The sequence below is a fragment of the Schistocerca cancellata genome, chromosome 3 (genome assembly GCF_023864275.1).
Source record: "Schistocerca cancellata isolate TAMUIC-IGC-003103 chromosome 3, iqSchCanc2.1, whole genome shotgun sequence".
NCBI lineage: Eukaryota > Metazoa > Arthropoda > Insecta > Orthoptera > Acrididae > Schistocerca > Schistocerca cancellata.
Window position 1 is genome coordinate 509,512,267 of NC_064628.1, and position 13,615 is coordinate 509,525,881.

The 13,615-nt window shown below is 42.5% G+C and overlaps 1 protein-coding gene across 16 annotated transcripts in view; it reads right to left on the reverse strand.

Moving 5' to 3' along the window:
* The window catches only part of LOC126175303 (cuticle protein 16.5-like), a 147,371-nt gene that overhangs the window by 59,394 nt on the left and 74,362 nt on the right, over positions 1-13,615 (reverse strand). The window lies entirely within an intron of this gene.

The following is a 13,615-nucleotide window of genomic DNA, read 5'->3' on the forward strand; positions in this document are numbered from 1 at the left end:
CAATGGATATTTTTTCACATCTGAATTAATTCACTTGTGTTGAATGAGTGAACTTCTGACCACTGACTCTACTTCTTTATCCCATGAACAATTTCTAGTTTCATTTAATTTGTTGAACTAATGAAATGTAAATAATGTATGAAGATATGAAATTAATCTCATATTATTAAAGAGCAAAGGGTACAGTTTCCTTACATATCACATCAAAATCAGTGTTTTCAGAAAACATGCCGCTTACGCCACTGTCAACCAGACAAATCGTTTCAAATTCTTCTTGAAAGCAGGAACATTCCTGATAGATGACAACTTTTCGACTCATTTCGTTTACGAATCTTTATACCAAACAGAAAACACGAGTCTGTCCCAAGTGAATCAAAAACTGTAAATCCCATATCATAATCGTCGTGGTTCGATTGAAACACGAAATATACATTTCACACGTGTTTCGCCAAGCCTGCGAGATACTGCAGGATTACCTCCTATAAGGCACTCATCTGCAGAGAAATTGCAGTTCGGAATTCTCTTATTGTCATCACTGGCACAAACCCTGACTGCAGTTATACATTCTTATTTCTTTCTCAGTATTTTCATGGCAGCCTTCTTTCTTAACAGACCACAGAGCAGAACCATCAACAACGAACAAGGAAAGCACTGTGTGTTTCAAACTTGCAGGCTAAGCTGCCTCCACAGCCTTCTTGGAGTTTCATTCATTGAGCCCCGCTACACTTAGGTAGTATAAACCAGTGTAGCAGAATACCAGGCAGAACAGGAATGTCTACACACATAATCGAATAGTGTGCACAAATATTGCAGCAGCTCGCAAGTAACAGGTGCGTGAAACTTAAATCATGGAACGAACTTTCAGCATAGTGGAACAATCGCAGGTTATCAACTTCTTCTAATCAGTACAACGAAAAACCTGCCAAAGTGGCAAATTTTTACATCTTACAGCAACAGCCTAAGCTAGTCGCAAGTGTAGGAAGTGACTACATCCCAATCTCAATGCTTTTATGTCAGTTGAGTATAGCGGTTTGTCACCCTCACTCTAATGTCTCTGATGCGACAAGCTGATTCTACGAATCAAGTTTCTCGTCAGTTCATATTGGGGTTTCATACACCAACGTCTTCAAGGACGCCCATAGGAAGATATTCTTTTCAATGATGTCCGACAATCACTCTGGTCACGAGATAGGGCCTTCATTTTCAATCTAGCGGTGAGGATATCTGTTGTACAGGTATTCACAGGCGTATAGACGTTTGGAAAATGCAGTCTTTAGAGGAAAACAAGTGGTGAAGGTTCCAATGATTCTATCAGCGTTCAAACAGTATGCTAGAATATTAGGCAGTCTTCCATCTCACAAGTTGGTAGGGAATCATGACTCGTGATCTGAGACAAGGATGGCATATAGTTTTTCCTCACTTCAAGACATGAAAAATGCAGCAGCTGAAAATACGATCACAGTTGATATAAGCGCAATCCGTCAACAACATAAACTGTACAATTTCCGTCTTCGCGGCACTTTGCTGAATTATTCGCTGACAGAGATGAAATCTTGATTAAAAATTATTCGGCTTGATTTTCCTCGTGTTGCTGATCATATTTTGCACTCTGTGTTCTACGAAGTACGCACATCACGCGGAAGTGGAAGGGTGTTTATTGCTGAATATCATCTTCCACTGGACTGAATTTTATTTAATTCAAATTCTGTTGTGTTAGCTATTATTAGTCGAGAACCCTTTGGACAAGTTTTTGTGTTGTAATGACCAGCTTTCTAGTAAGAAATCATGCAAGGCTAAAAATGTGACGCCTGTTGCGAAACATGCGCACCCTCGCAGGCCTACGTGCTCGAATTGTACATCTGGCTAGGTAGTATTAGCAGCTTTATTCTGCATCCTGTGGCTGTTTATAAGGATTATCACAATTGACTCATTACACAGATTTAGTGCTTGAGTACTGTCCCACTTCCCAGTCCCCTGGCTATTATGTTCTTTATGTACTCCTACAGTGCTTTCTCTTTACTTACATTTGCAGTAATAAGTTAAAAATTCCTGCATGTGTTTGGGAACAATCCAATAATCTCTCATATCTAATAGTAAATTTTGTCTTCTCCTGAATTTCCTTCATAGTAACTACTCATTCGGTACGTTATTTACGCACTTGATTAATTCCTGTTTCTCCGAGTTTTGCATCTGCACATCATTGCGCACGTGACATACTATCTGCCAAGGTGGTTTTCTCAAAGATAAGGTGGTATTTTACACATGCAGATCTTCTTTGTCGAAGGAAGTAGGGTAATTCCATGTTAACTGTCTACTTCACGAGCACACCTCATTTGCGTCTTCCACTTTGCTCTCACCAGTTTTACTACTCTGTAAGTTGATTATTTTCGTCTATTCCTTGCTGTTCCTTAAAATGTGGTCTACACTGTGAATCTTCTGTATCTCATCTGGCAGCTGAACTGTAGTATACCGTTGTTTTCTATCTAGCAGGGCTATCTCATTTACGAGCCTAAAACGCGGCATCTATTCACTTCACGCATTCATTTTCATGTTGCATACCCTATCAGGCACACGATTTAGGCAGCAGTCTCGATAAATTGCAACCATGAGTTATATATTTTTCAGTATGTGGTTGTACTAGCTTGGTGTTACCGACCGAAAGTGGCTGATTATTATTTTACAATACAGCCCGTCTAGTGTAGCTAATCGATGTGGAATTAGCTCTTACATCAGACTAAATCTTTCACTCTGCAGCGGAGTATTCGTTCTTCTGGATTTTCTGGAAGATTAAAAGATGTATGGCAGGCCGGTAGCCAGATTCGAAAATTCGTTTTCCGCGGGCAGTGCTTTTATCAGATGAGTCACACCTCACGACCAGCCAACACAGCTTCACAGTTTCGCCATTTTTAAATTTTACCTGTGTGTCTATTAGAGATTTGGAGCTATCGCAAAGTACTCCGACTGATTACTTTCTCCATTCGTCTGCCCTGTCACGTACATCAGTACCTACTAATCTCCGACGTCTTCAGCATTTTCGAAAAAGGTGGAGCTTGAAGACGAATTTTCATTTTAATGGTTTGATGACATCAAATAATACAGTATCTGTTTGCGTATCACTTGAAGAGCCTAGAACCGCTCGTCCACAACGGCCAGTGGTCCCCTTACTCCGCGTCAGTTACACATGGCGGATATTGCTCCGTTAACACTTTCTCCACGTACGCGTACACCATAGTTACTCTACCACGCAAACATTGGGGTTACACTCGTCTGGTGTGAGACGTGCCTAGGGGCGACCGCTGGGGGCCGAACCACACAATAGTTCGGCGTAGGTGGCGGTGGGGTGAGGGGGCTGCTGTAGCCTGTTGTGGGGCTACAACTTGGATTAGGCGGGGATGAAGCCTCTCCTTCGTTTCTGGGTCCCAAGTTCCATACAATACAATACAATACAACACAAGGTAGTCTATATAGAAACAGAGAGAAAAATTATACCCGATTACTAAGAGTGCGCCCGTAATAGAAGTGAAGGCTCTGAGCACTATGGGACTCAACTGCTGTGGTCATAGGTCCCCTAGAACTTAGAACTACTTAAACCTAACTAACCTAAGGACATCAGACACATCCATGCCCGAGGCAGGATTCGAACCTGCGACCGTAGCGGTCGTGCGGCTCCAGACTGTAGCGCCTTTAACCGCTCGGCCAATAATAGAAGTGAGTAGGAGGTTCTTTAAATAGACAATGTAATATTGCACAGTACGTTACGTGTCGTTTCACCTCAACCCATTAAGGGTAGAATTACAGCCACGTGTATGGTCAAACTGTGTGTATATGATAGTGTACTGTACCATAATATTCTATATACACTCCTGGAAATGGAAAAAAGAACACATTGACACCGGTGTGTCAGACCCACCATACTTGCTCCGGACACTGCGAGAGGGCTGTACAAGCAATGATCACACGCACGGCACAGCGGACACACCAGGAACCGCGGTGTTGGCCGTCGAATGGCGCTAGCTGCGCAGCATTTGTGCACCGCCACCGTCAGTGTCAGCCAGTTTGCCGTGGCATACGGAGCTCCATCGCAGTCTTTAACACTGGTAGCATGCCGCGACAGCGTGGACGTGAACCGTATGTGCAGTTGACGGACTTTGAGCGAGGGCGTATAGTGGACATGCGGGAGGCCGGGTGGACGTACCGCCGAATTGCGCAACACGTGGGGCGTGAGGTCTCCACAGTACATCGATGTTGTCGCCAGCGGTCGGCGGAAGGTGCACGTGCCCGTCGACCTGGGACCGGACCGCAGCGACGCACGGATGCACGCCAAGACCGTAGGATCCTACGCAGTGCCGTAGGGGACCGCACCGCCACTTCCCAGCAAATTAGGGACACTGTTGCTCCTGGGGTATCGGCGAGGACCATTCGCAACCGTCTCCATGAAGCTGGGCTACGGTCCCGCACACCGTTAGGCCGTCTTCCGCTCACGCCCCAACATCGTGCAGCCCGCCTCCAGTGGTGTCGCGACAGGCGTGAATGGAGGGACGAATGGAGACGTGTCGTCTTCAGCGATGAGAGTCGCTTCTGCCTTGGTGCCAATGATGGTCGTATGCGTGTTTGGCGCCGTGCAGGTGAGCGCCACAATCAGGACTGCATACGACCGAGGCACACAGGGCCAACACCCGGCATCATGGTGTGGGGAGCGATCTCCTACACTGGCTGTACACCACTGGTGATCGTCGAGGGGACACTGTATAGTGCACGGTACATCCAAACCGTCATCGAACCCATCGTTCTACCATTCCTAGACCGGCAAGGGAACTTGCTGTTCCAACAGGACAATGCACGTCCGCATGTATCCCGTGCCACCCAACGTGCTCTAGAAGGTGTAAGTCAACTACCCTGGCCAGCAAGATCTCCGGATCTGTCCCCCATTGAGCATGTTTGGGACTGGATGAAGCGTCATCTCACGCGGTCTGCACGTCCAGCACGAACGCTGGTCCAACTGAGGCGCCAGGTGGAAATGGCTTGGCAAGCCGTTCCACAGGACTACATCCAGCATCTCTACGATCGTCTCCATGGGAGAATAGCAGCCTGCATTGCTGCGAAAGGTGGACATACACTGTACTAGTGCCGACATTGTGCATGCTCTGTTGCCTGTGTCTATGTGCCTGTGGTTCTGTCAGTGTGATCATGTGATGTATCTGACCCCAGGAATGTGTCAATAAAGTTTCCCCTTCCTGGGACAATGAATTCACGGTGTTCTTATTTCAATTTCCAGGAGTGTAGTTTATGAATGTTGTTCTAGAGGAAAAAAAAAAACTGAGATTCAGGGGGATGCGAGGAGGTGCAGTGTTTGGTGGAACAAGAGATGCTTGCACAACAACGCTATAAGCGATAAAGGTCTGTCGCAGGCAGTAGGAGTGGGCTCATATCACATATTGCTGCGGCTGAATTTAGTAATCTGTACATTGTTAGAAGTGGCCTAATGTTATTATATTTAGTGGTTCCAGAATGGTTTCATACACTGAGGTAATAGATGTCATGGGACAGCGTTATGTACATGTACAGATGCCGGTAGTTTCGTGTACACAATGTATAAAAAGCCACTGTATTGGCGAAGCTGTCATTTGTACTCAGGTTATTTCTGTGGAAAGGGTTCCAACGTGATTATGGCCGCACGATGCAAATTAAGAAACTTTGAACGCGGAATGGTTCCTGGAGCTGGACGCATGGAACATTTTGTTTCGGGAATCGTTAAGGGATTCAGCATTCCGTATCCACAGTGTTAAGAGTGTACCGAGAATACCAAATTTCAGACCTTCGCTTAACGATGGAGAGCAGCGGAGTTAATGAAGAGTTTCCAGTGCTAACACACAAGCAACACTGGGTGAAATAACCGCTGAAATCAAAGTGTGAAACAAGACGATCGTTTCCGTGAAGGACGATGAAGCGAAATTTGGTGTTAATGGGCTGTGGCGACGACTGACGCAAGTATCTTTGCTAACAGCACAAACAGTCTTGAAGTACTGTTTCGAAGAAATTTTAACGGAAGAGAGTTTCCACGAGAACCGTGACCAAATTGCTTTCATCAAATGTGCACACTGCGAAAACTATCTATGCGTGGACCAGGCTGTTATTGCTGACTTGCATATTTTTTGTCTCCGATAGTGTAGTTCATAAAAGTAAACTCTGTTATAGGAAGTTTCATAGCATGTTATTGACTATTTGTCCCAAACAATCAATTTTTGTAATAAATAATTCATACTTACAGAATTCTCATCGTAATTTTATGTCTGATATCTCCTGTTATAATCGACAATAGCAGCAAAAATTTTTGTGGTGTATGTATATTTTGTTGCTTTACTACCTGCGCTACTTATGAATGTAATTTGCGCTACAACATATCATGACCTGGACTGCTTTAGCCACATCTGTTTCACTTAGAGTCAAAGTGGCGTTGGCAAATTAATACTTTTTTGTTCTCTTGTGGATAGGCCAGCTAAGTAATACGTTTCGGGGAGCATGTGCTAATGTACGCAGCGACGCGTTATCTATATGTGGATATTTTTTTTAAATGAACCACATTTAATGTGGGCGCTTAAAACGAATAAGTAATGTCCCCGCTTGTTACTTTAATTTCCGAAAATATAGAAGTACTTCTATAAACCCATACGAAACTGAAAGTAAAAAAAAATGAAATAACGAGAAATAAGAAGAAAGGAAATAAAATTTGAGGCACGCTGCAGTATTCACGAACTAGCTCCCCCTCGGCGATGGTGTTTGAAATAACTTAAAAATAGCATCAAATATATGATAAATTGAATGAAATTAAAGCCAAATGATCTACAGAAAGTAATCAGGTTTACGTTAGTCATTGGTATAATTCCTACGAGTTTATTTACAAAGAAAAAAAGAGGCAGGAAAGGTATGAATTACAAACAAGAAACACGAAAATGTATTTAGTTGGCCTACAAGCAATTAACTGCTGAGAGGGCTAATACTACATCGCAATACTATAAGTAAAGCGTTGTATAGCAACTTTTTTACTAATCAGAAAACTTCTCGTTCTTAAAACAGAGATGTCCTCGCACGTAAGAGTATCTTCCGTGGTATATCAAAGAAAAGTTATACGAGCTTTACTGTTAAAAATATACAGGGTGTTTCGCAAATAGTATTACAGGCTACTAGGATCCCTAGGAGCGATTTTGTAGGCTACGTGACGTTTTGGGAAGCAACCTATGTCTTGAGTGACCTACGTGCTGTTACCTCAAGGCTGGCATCGCTCTCTACCATGTAGCCTAACAGTGGATTTATTTCAAACGGCCACGGCCCTAGACGTCTTCGGATGGCAGACGTGTCGTCTATCTGACAGAGTGGCCGTCAGGCGCCTACATTCCGGTGTATTCACGACACGCACAAAGCAGAATCGACGAGTTCTGACTCGTGTGCTCTGCAGGAGCTGCAACACCTGGCGGAAGAGCTGTCTCGCCTGGCAGTGTATCACAGCATACACATTGTGCTACTCCTCGGTGGTGGTATGTCTGCTAAATTATATTTACTGCACTAGCTAACAACACCTGCTAAGACGACTTCCGTTTATCAGTATGTCAAACCTGGGTGGGATGGCACTGATACACAGAGATGACAGTGTATTAAAACGCGTAGCGACACCATAGAGTTCCGCAACGCCGTGTACTATATCAGCTATCTGTAAGTAGTTGTGAGCATAGAAAGTTTAACCAAATGCTCACCACTCGCACAATAGCTACCGCCGAAGATGCAACTGGACCACCACTAGTACAAACGGGTTCTGGTTTTACCGGCTAATGTTAGCTCCCGATTGAAAATTTTAGTTAACCATTCTATCACAAGCCTTTACAGGTTCGACCAGCAAGCTAACACCAAAGGTAATCTACTAGTCGATGGAATCAAGCAGAAACTACAAATCTGATTAGGATGCGCTACTTAAGTCAATTAAACCCAACTCACTGCGATGTGGCACACTTCACAGCAACGTGATCCGAAACCTCGCTTACGTAACCCAACACTCCAAAGCTGATACCTTGGATTTATCTTATCTTTTTCCCAGCTTGAAAACTATCCAGCGTGGAGTTTAAGCGTTCCTTTTAATAGAACCCCACTGAAGCAATCAATCTAGACTGAACTTTCTTAGCTACCAGTTTCAGTTAGTTTAATTTTCGTAAGAGCACACCAGAGGTATAGTTTTACGTGTTGACTGAGCGTTGCTAGTTAAAGATTATTAATCCTATACAGCCACTGCACTGCAGCTCTATCCTTGCTTACTTCTTTTTACGAATACACTCAATGGATAATGCTATTTGCGCTCTATCAGTGATAATGGTTTATGCTACAACCTTCATAGTTTATTAATTCCCCATAACTTAACTTTTCCACTTTTCATCACTTTAAAAGTCAGACAAAAACCTCTTTCATATACTTTAAGCCGAACTTTACGTAATTATCGTAACAAACTCTCAGTGTGACTTATCTTTCACTTTAATGTTCTTTGACCTGCTTGTACTTTACCGTTTTGATTCACTGCATAATCTGTAACCTTTTTATTTTTTGAGATTCAAAGATTCTGTTATCGTATTTTCATGTTACATGGGGAGAAATGATAACACGAGACACCTGTTTTTCCTTTATCATGCACAGATACTGAGCATCATTTTATTTAGCCATTTTCTTAATTTTCAATGTTCCACAAAGTTTCGTCAGGCGTGAGTGCTGGCGGTAAACTACTCCCACACTAAGCGGAAGCTATTAACAAAAAAGAAACAAAAAAACCTAAGCGTCACCGCCACTTTAAAGTATCATTAATATTAACTCAAATCAAAGCAAAACTCCCCCTCTTCAGGCGTTGACATATGCGGACCCTTTATACTAGATTTAAAACGCTCAACACTCACACAATTTCAAAGAGACAATTATCGTGCTCTACTCAGTTAATAGGTCTTAGTTCTGTCAGTTTCGTCAGATGGAAACTTACTATTACACCAATTCGCGCGTATCACAAAGTATCTGACACAGATTGGTTCTCCCGTTTACGTTAATCAAACTAGGACGTCCGTTCTCACAATAATTACACGACAATCACAGGCCGCACTTCAGTTTGAGAGTTCTTTCAGCCGGGGATTGTATTACCTTAGGATTTCCCCACAATTACAACCAATACAGTCGCACACTCACGCCAAAGCTTTAGCAAATCCTTATTACAGAAGCGGCAACGGCACGTGTACCTTTATACTTACCCTTATTAAACCAGTCACTCACAAAGTCTTTGCGTGAAGGCGATACCAACTACACACAATCAAGACCGAAAAGAACCTCCCCTAGCATGAGATATGGAACGCCTGGTTTCGAGTAACTCCAAGGTTAGCTCGACCAAACTTTACACTATCACTAATGACATGAAAACGCGAGAAAAACCAATCTCTTAGCGTGTGTCACGACGAGTTACTCTTTTAAAGCAAACTCCAAATATCATCGCACATCCCACTACCGATTGCGGACAATACACCTCGCTGAATAATCTAATACAACTTCCCATATAGGCCATAACCCCGTCACGGGTTCAACTAATAACTTTAGAAGCTCAAATCCGACATTAAATCACTCGAGCGCCAACTCCAAATAGGCTTACACATCCTGAGTGTCACGAACTGACTGACGTAAACCTGTGACCTCAATGGTGACTAACTCTCCGATGTCTCAAATGTAACTCTCTACACGAGATTTCAACGTTAATGCCTCTTGAAACAAGGGACAAAACCAAGAGCCAGAATTTTTGAACAAACAAACATGTCACGTTAATTGTCTCTTTTTCAAAACTTTCATTATTAGATGCTTTCGTTCCTCTTCAATAGCAGCCTGTTGCGCAATAGTCGATATCTTTGCTGCGTGCCACACTGCTGCTATCGTCGCGGTTGTGTGACATCTCTCGCCGCGACAGGCTCCGTTGCATATGCTCTTTCTACCACATAATTTGGACAACATTTTCAGAAGCAAATACAAATAAAATTAACAACCCCCTTTTTTATATCGAAATTGACATTTTGATAATGAGTTAAGGCGACTTACGTGCGTAATACCACATACGTATACCACTAACACTACTTTTCAATTTTGGGGCATTACAACATCAGTAGATCTGTAATGTGTACTTAGCACCTTGCGAAACACCGACACTTCGTTTAATATTGTGCAGACATCCAGAGTACTTTACCTGAAGTTTTACGAAATAGTTTTACGACTCAAAATGAAGAAACACTTGTATGAAGTGTAATGTAAGCTTTGTTACTGTTCGTCTGGAGCCGAGCGACCGCTACGGTTGCAGGTTCGAATCCTGCCTCGGGCATGGATGTGTGTCATGTCCTTAGGTTAGTTAGGTTTAATTAGTTCTAAGGTCTAGGCGACTGATGACCTCAGAAATTAAGTCGCATAGTGCTCAGAGCCATTTCAACCATTTTTTTTTTGTTACTGTTCATCTTAATACTGATCTCCTACCTTGAAGATAACTTTCTTGTTAAATTATTTTCTACATTCATCATACTACGAGCCCAGTAATTTCTTTATTGCCTGATATATGTCATAAATATTTTTATCGTACAAAATTTATGAAAGTTATACACTTAAATTATTCATAAAATTTCTGTACTTCTGTGCTTTGGATTATATATCAATGCAGATAAAAATGTTCGCTTGTAATGCATTAATAACTGTTCAGAATAATGTATCCATATTTTTGCTATATACAAGACGATGAGCGAGTCAACCGCCACAGTGTCACCTGGTGAACGTACGTGGTGGTCGTTGTGTTCACAGACCTTGTTTGTGTGTCGCCAGATAGTAATCGGCGTAATACAGTTATGTTTATGTTTGTACATAGTAATTTTACATTTGACACGCCGATCTGCAGTGATCGTAGGTTACTTGAAACGTTTATGCAATATGGGATGACTTTCTTCACAACGGACAATATGTCTATCGAAATCAGTCATTCAATAAAAAGTTTTTCTACCGATGTTGGCTTGTGAAGTTTTCTTCAGTTACCATACACTGCAGATGGCCCCTACACTGAAACTGTCAGAAAAATATAAATTAATAATAAACTGTAGCTTGCAAAACGAGATTGTCTCCAATAACCTAGAATGGTTTAACTGCTGTTGACGATGATGATGGGCGTGAATTACAACGTGAAGCACGGGGAGTTGTATATCTGCTGTAACGAATATTTTTTATTTCATTGAGAATATGCAGACGATGATACAGAGAATAAATGTTAATGTACAATATCGCAGAATTTCACTGTATCAGCAGATAAGTATGGTAATACCGCTATCGAAAACAGAATGCCTATTTGGATAACTGCTCCTACTAATGAAAGATTCAGTGTGATCAAAATTAAACATTCTCTGAAAATATTTATAAATTGATGCACAAATGACCTTTTTTCCTGAACAGGAGAGCTTCTCATCACAAGAAATGCTGTAACCGTCATTTCGGTGCACCAGTGCGCTGCTGCCACACGCCTGCAGGCATCTCCGACACATTCTCTACCGAGTACTTCACTGTGTCATTACGTTTGGTCGAGTGACAGGAGTAGCCGTATTTAGGGTCCACCGCAGCCATTGTGCATCGTCAGATCCCCATCAGTAAATTGAAGAGCCACTGTAAGAAGATTTAGTGCTTAATGTTTGGTGTTTTGAATCTCATCGTCACAAGAGAGCCAGAACTTCTCGTTTCACTTAACGGAGAGAAGGGAAAAACTACAGTAATGTCGTTATTTCATCACTAACTGGTGAGTGTCAGTAGGCATAATAATGGTAGTAAGGCATTTCGACTTTGACAAGAAGCACTTCTCAGATTACATTAGGCGACAACGTTTAAGCATTTGATTTGTGACTGAATCGTAGACTACTAGAGGACAACCTTCAAGAGTGTTGCACCAAACGCCTTGGACGGGTATGTTGTCAGGGGTAGAAAATAACATTCGTATGGCTTCCCCAGATTACCAGTTTGTAGCGTATGTTATAATGGTTTAACGTGTTTAACGTCTTTGTTCGTTTATCTACTATCCGAAATCATTCAAAATTCCCGAAAGCGACTTCTGGAAAGCAATGATGCAACCACTTCTACTGCCCTTCTTTGTACACTATCGATACGTGTTTTTTTCCACGAAGAATCATTTTCATTGTCGAACCTATGTACCCTGACTCCTCTTCATTCGTCTGCGCCAGGAGCTTTTAGATCCTTCCACTTCATTTTCTCATACTGTTACTCAACAATTTATGTGCTATGCTTCATTAATCTTTTATTGAAACACACAATTATCACATTTCGTTATGTGTGCACCATTAAAAATTCTACATGAAGAGCTAGTCGCATAAGTTTCATCGAGTACGCTGGTACTTTATCGAATTCTGCTTTGATTGACTACTTCTTGGTAGTCGCGAGAGCGTCGATAAATTTGAAGAACGGCGCGTTTCTATCAGATGCCCTATAATTTTAAATGGGTAGTTTATTAAGCATTGCTCACTGTTTTTGACTGTATATATTTCGTATGGCTAATAGAATACAGCAGTAAGTAAGTAATAACACAAACAACGTACAAAAACAATGAATGGTCAATATTTTACAGGCAACAAACAATTATTAGATCTAGAAAAGGAAGTAAAACACAAAATACACAAAAATACACAGAAATTATAGTAATAGTATCTAGTAATAGGTTTTTCAGAAGGAAAAGAGTAGACCAGACTCATGGTTGTATGTCCAAGTCCCTCAGCCAGCCAGAAGCATCTCCCTCCAGGAGGTGCAGCTCCTGCATTGTGCCAGGGAATCTCCTCGTAGGGCAGTCCATTGCGATATGATGTAGAGTTTGTGGATTCCCACAGTCGCAGTTGGGTGAGTCAGTCTGTCCCCATTTGTGCTTCCAGTAATTACATCTACCATAGCCTGTTCGGATACGATTTAAAATTGTCCAAGATTTTCTGGGAAGACCGAAGCCCTCGGGCCATACGGTTGGGTCCGAGACTAAGTTAAGCTGATCAGGGTTAGACATATCCCATTCCCGACGCCAGGCTTCGTCGATATCATAATTGTCCTCGATCAGCTGTTGCCCTAATCTCCATGATGGTTTACGGGACTTGAGGCTGTGGCTGGGATTCTTGCAGTCTTCGTGTAAGGGTAGGTCACGGTTGTTAGCGCACTTTTGCCATTCCCTTTTTAGTGCAGATCTTCGCCTTAGATGAGGTGGGGCTATGTTAGCCAGTACCGGGAGCCATTGGTGGGGCGTCGGTTTAATAGTGCCTGAGATGAGCCTCATGGTGTCGTTTAGCTGGGTGTCCATCGTTGCTGTGTGAGTGCTGTTTAGCCAGACCGGAGCGCAGTATTCAGCCACCGAATATACTAGTGCAAGAGCAGATGTTCTGAGAACTGTGGCGCTTGCTCCCCAGCTACTTCCAGTGAGTTTGTGTAGGACATTATTTCTGGTTTTGATTTTTGTTGCGCATTTGTATAAGTAGTCCTTGTACGTCAGAGATCGGTCCAATGTAATTCCCAGATACTTTGGGAGGGGATTGTAGTTAAGCAGCTG